Genomic DNA, 5,739 nt, shown 5'->3' on the forward strand with positions numbered 1-5,739 from the left:
TCTGGTTACTATCTTTGAAGCTGTCTGGTACTATTTGAAGCTGTTGGTTACTATTTGAAGCTGTCTGGTGAACTCTCTTGTGTAACTCTCTGTCTGGTACTATTTGAAGCTGTCTGGTACTATTTGAAGCTGTCTGGTACTCTCTAAAGCTGTCTGGTACTCTTTGAAGCTGTCTGGTACTATTTGAAGCTGTCTGGTACTCTCTAAAGCTGTCTGGTACTATTTGAAGCTGTCTGGTACTATTTGAAGCTGTCTGGTACTATTTGAAGCTGTCTGGTACTCTCTAAAGCTGTCTGGTACTATTTGAAGCTGTCTGGTACTATTTGAAGCTGTCTGGTACTCTTTGAAGCTGTCTGGTACTATTTGAAGCTGTCTGGTACTCTTGAAGCTGTCTGGTACTATTTGAAGCTGTTACTCTTTGAAGCTGTCTGGTACTATTTGAAGCTGTCTGGTACTCTTTGAAGCTGTCTGGTACTATTTGAAGCTGTCTGGTACTCTCTAAAGCTGTCTGGTACTATTTGAAGCTGTCTGGTACTATTTGAAGCTGTCTGGTACTCTTTGAAGCTGTCTGGTACTATTTGAAGCTGTCTGGTACTCTTTGAAGCTGTCTGGTACTATTTGAAGCTGTCTGGTACTCTCTAAAGCTGTCTGGTACTCTTTGAAGCTGTCTGGTACTATTTGAAGCTGTCTGGTACTATTTGAAGCTGTCTGGTACTATTTGAAGCTGTCTGGTACTATTTGAAGCTGTCTGGTACTCTTAAAGCTGTCTGGTACTTTGAAGCTGTCTGGTTACTCTGAAGCTGTCTGGTACTCTTTGAAGCTGTTTGTTACTCTTTGAAGCTGTCTGGTACTATTTGAAGCTGTCTGGTACTATTTGAAGCTGTCTGGTACTCTTTGAAGCTGTCTGGTACTATTTGAAGCTGTCTGTTACTCTTTGAAGCTGTCTGGTACTATTTGAAGCTGTCTGGTACTCTTGAAGCTGTCTGGTACTATTTGAAGCTGTCTGGTACTCTCTAAAGCTGTCTGGTACTCTTTGAAGCTGTCTGGTACTATTTGAAGCTGTCTGGTACTATTTGAAGCTGTCTGGTACTATTTGAAGCTGTCTGGTACTATTTGAAGCTGTCTGGTACTCTCTAAAGCTGTCTGGTACTCTTTGAAGCTGTCTGGTACTATTTGAAGCTGTCTGGTACTATTTGAAGCTGTCTGGTACTCTTTGAAGCTGTCTGGTACTATTTGAAGCTGTCTGGTACTCTCTAAAGCTGTCTGGTTACTCTTTGAAGCTGTCTGGTACTATTTGAAGCTGTCTGGTACTCTTTAAAGCTGTCTGGTACTCTTTGAAGCTGTCTGGTACTATCTGAAGCTGTCTGGTACTCTTTAAAGCTGTGTGGTACTCTTTGAAGCTGTCTGGTACTCTTTGAAGCTGTCTGGTACTATCTGAAGCTGTCTGGTACTCTTTAAAGCTGTGTGGTACTCTTTGAAGCTGTCTGGTACTATCTGAAGCTGTCTGGTACTCTTTGAAGCTGTCTGGTACTCTTTGAAGCTGTCTGGTACTCTTTGAAGCTGTCTGGTACTCTTTAAAGCTGTCTGGTACTCTCTAAAGCTGTCTGGTACTCTTTAAAGCTGTGTGGTACTATCTGAAGCTGTCTGGTACTCTTTAAAGCTGTCTGGTACTCTTTAAAGCTGTCTGGTACTCTCTAAAGCTGTCTGGTACTCTTTAAAGCTGTCTGGTACTCTCTAAAGCTGTCTGGTACTCTTTAAAGCTGTGTGGTACTATCTGAAGCTGTCTGGTACTCTTTAAAGCTGTCTGGTACTCTTTGAAGCTGTCTGGTACTATTTGAAGCTGTCTGGTACTCTCTAAAGCTGTCTGTTACTCTTTGAAGCTGTTTGTTACTCTTTGAAGCTGTCTGGTACTATTTGAAGCTGTCTGGTACTATTTGAAGCTGTCTGGTACTATTTGAAGCTGTCTGGTACTCTTTGAAGCTGTCTGGTACTCTTTGAAGCTGTCTGGTACTCTTTGAAGCTGTCTGTTACTCTTTGAAGCTGTCTGGTACTCTTTGAAGCTGTCTGGTACTCTTTGAAGCTGTCTGGTACTATTTGAAGCTGTCTGGTACTCTTTGAAGCTGTCTGGTACTGTTTGAAGCTGTCTGGTACTCTCTAAAGCTGTCTGGTACTCTTTGAAGCTGTCTGGTACTATTTGAAGCTGTCTGGTACTATTTGAAGCTGTCTGGTACTATTTGAAGCTGTCTGTTACTCTTTGAAGCTGTCTGGTACTCTTTGAAGCTGTCTGTTACTCTTTGAAGCTGTCTGGTACTCTTTGAAGCTGTCTGTTACTCTTTGAAGCTGTCTGGTACTCTTTGAAGCTGTCTGGTACTCTTTGAAGCTGTCTGGTACTATTTGAAGCTGTCTGGTACTCTTTGAAGCTGTCTGGTACTATTTGAAGCTGTCTGGTACTCTTTGAAGCTGTCTGGTTACTCTTTGAAGCTGTCTGTTACTCTTTGAAGCTGTCTGGTACTCTTTGAAGCTGTCTGGTACTATTTGAAGCTGTCTGGTACTATTTGAAGCTGTCTGGTACTATTTGAAGCTGTCTGGTACTCTTTGAAGCTGTCTGTTACTCTTTGAAGCTGTCTGGTACTCTCTAAAGCTGTCTGGTACTCTTTAAAGCTGTCTGGTACTCTCTAAAGCTGTCTGGTACTATTTGAAGCTGTCTGGTACTCTCTAAAGCTGTCTGGTACTATTTGAAGCTGTCTGGTACTCTCTGAAGCTGTCTGGTACTATTTGAAGCTGTCTGGTACTATTTGAAGCTGTCTGGTACTCTTTGAAGCTGTCTGGTACTATTTGAAGCTGTCTGGTACTCTTTGAAGCTGTCTGGTACTCTTTAAAGCTGTCTGGTACTCTCTAAAGCTGTCTGGTACTCTTTAAAGCTGTCTGGTACTCTCTAAAGCTGTCTGGTACTATTTGAAGCTGTCTGGTACTCTTTAAAGCTGTCTGGTACTCTCTAAAGCTGTCTGGTACTCTCTAAAGCTGTCTGGTACTCTCTAAAGCTGTCTGGTACTCTCTAAAGCTGTCTGGTACTCTCTAAAGCTGTCTGGTACTAAAGCTGTCTGGTACTCTTTAAAGCTGTCTGGTACTCTTTGAAGCTGTCTGGTACTCTTTGAAGCTGTCTGGTACTCTCTAAAGCTGTCTGGTACTCTCTAAAGCTGTCTGGTACTCTTTAAAGCTGTCTGGTACTATTTGAAGCTGTCTGGTACTATTTGAAGCTGTCTGGTACTCTTTAAAGCTGTCTGGTACTCTTTGAAGCTGTCTGGTACTCTTTGAAGCTGTCTGGTACTATTTGAAGCTGTCTGGTACTCTCTAAAGCTGTCTGGTACTCTTTAAAGCTGTCTGGTACTCTTTAAAGCTGTCTGGTACTCTTTGAAGCTGTCTGGTACTATTTGAAGCTGTCTGGTACTCTCTAAAGCTGTCTGGTACTCTTTAAAGCTGTCTGGTACTCTTTAAAGCTGTCTGGTACTCTTTGAAGCTGTCTGGTACTATTTGAAGCTGTTTGTTGTCTGTTGCTTTCTAAAGCTGTTTGTTGTCTGTTGCTTTCTAAAGCTGTTTGTTGTCTGTTGCTTTCTAAAGGTGTCTGTTACTCACCCGTTTGTCTGTTTCTCTCAAGGTCCAGATTTTTTTGTTTCTCTCTAAAGCCGCGTCTCTGTCTCTCTGTCTCTCTGTCTGTCTGTGTAAAGCTGTCTGTTACACTTTGAAGCTGTCTGTCTCTGTGAAAACTGAACTGTTGCTCAAATTTCAGAATCCGCCCACAGTCATGACTCTGTTCATACACCAGATGGCGCTAAAAAAAACCATTGACTCGGTGACCAGTGATGTAGTTTGTCCTCTTTTGTGTTTTATTGCAGACAACGTGAAGGTTTTTCATGGTTTATGTCTGTTTTTGTGCGCAGATGAAAACCTGCACATTCAGTGTTGTGTCGTTACATTTGTGCATTTCTTTTTCTCTGTCTCCGGTAGGTGGCGGTGTTGCTCTATTAGTTTCAGAGGCTAAAAATAACCCAGACGCTCACGAGCGCCCCCAGCTTCGTTTAGGACAAGAGCATGTTCACAGTGCTGGGCATCAAAATAAAATTTGGCCTTATTGTTTTGCCACGTGCTCCTCGGAATCGGTTAAGACACATTCAGGTGTCTGGTGTGTTTAATAGTCCCACAGGGAGCATTAACTGACCCAAAAATACGGTGGTTTTTCCAAAATAATCTAACACCTTTGATATCATGTCAATTCAGCTGCACAGAAATAACATGTACAACTATTAATCATTAGGAAACATCATTTTTACAGCATCCTTATTGTTTCTAGTTTCCATTGATATATGACACTTTTGGGTACTTTGGGGGCAGTTACAGCTGGTCCGTCCTGTTTTTCTTCAATGAAGCATAATGCAAAAATACCTAAATTTACTGTCCACACAGGTCATCTTGCATTTAGTGGATAAAAAAAAATACATGTTAAAACTTCTGGAAGGACCCAAACACCTATTAGATGATCAAAAGAGTTGACAAAAATAACAACTTTCATTAGATTTTTGGAATTTGATACTGTGGTCCTTTTATTTTGGGCTTTTTTTTGCCGTCCCACAGTGTCCGTCCATAACGCTACATGTTGCTCCTCACTGTGTGAAGATAAAAAATGTTGACCTCAGTGTGATGAAGACCTACCCACACGCATACTCTATAATGACATCCAAGAAAAAAATTCAAGTGGCCAAATCCCCACAACCAATGAACCATTTCTGTCCCACAACATGTGACGGACAAACATGTTGTGGGACATTTGTTCTTTGGTACTGTACATTATTTGTATGGAAAAAGTATTGTTTGTATGTATAATTTTTGCATAGTCACAGTGTTTACAACAGATATTTGTGCATTTTTCACAAATTAAATTTACTTTTGCATGATGACAGATCTCTGAAGGATCATTGATTTTGTTCTTTTTATGATATTGGAGATAATTTTTCTTCATTCATTGACAGTTTACATAGATGAAGGTGACATTTTTTACTCAAATCAGAATTTGTGAAGATTTATTATTCACACATATTTAACTTTGGGATATTGAAGGTTTCAGAAATGTAAATCATTATTTTGGTCCCACAGTGTCCATCTGTCCCACATACAGTCGGGAGCTCAGTCTAATATTATGAGTAATTATAAGTAACCTTGTCTTTTAAAGATGAAATTGGTCAAGTACTGATTACATGTTTATGCTTCATTGAATTTCAGGCCCCTCAGATTAATTACTTGCACGCTAAGTGCAGTCAGTGTCACAGGGTTGAAGTCGGAAACAACAGGTTTATTTTGATCGGTGGCTTCACAATCCTCATTTGGACTGGAAATTTTGAACTGTACAGGTATAGTCCTACTCTATAAAGCTTTCTGAAGGAGAGTCACCATGAGTTTCCTGATTTTCCGTCAATTCACATTCTTTCAAAAGCTGTTTGACAAATTCGACTTTTGATAAGTAAAAAATTCATGTGTCAATTATTCTAGGGTGTGCTGAGGTTGGTTTTAGGATGATTCCTTTTTATGCACATCCTGCTATGATTTCCCTTTATATTCACCTCCCACTCTGATAAATCAAGGCTACTACATGCATGGCGGCCATATTGATTTTATTTTCTGCCTTATAAATCTTAAAAATGTCTGGTCCATCCATCCATCCATTTTCTTCCACTTATCCTAGGTTGG

At 40.5% G+C, this 5,739-nt stretch overlaps 1 protein-coding gene across 1 annotated transcript in view; it reads right to left on the reverse strand.

Moving 5' to 3' along the window:
• LOC117516380 (acyl-coenzyme A thioesterase 1-like) overlaps positions 1–3,748 on the reverse strand; it is a 128,522-nt gene extending 124,774 nt beyond the window's left edge. The window contains exon 1 of the mRNA XM_034177351.1: positions 3,634–3,748. The gene's annotated coding sequence lies outside the window, so the exon portion shown is untranslated. The remainder of the gene's footprint in view (positions 1–3,633) is intronic.
• Positions 3,749–5,739: the final 1,991 nt, after the last annotated feature.

The sequence above is a fragment of the Thalassophryne amazonica genome, chromosome 8 (assembly GCF_902500255.1).
Source record: "Thalassophryne amazonica chromosome 8, fThaAma1.1, whole genome shotgun sequence".
NCBI lineage: Eukaryota > Metazoa > Chordata > Actinopteri > Batrachoidiformes > Batrachoididae > Thalassophryne > Thalassophryne amazonica.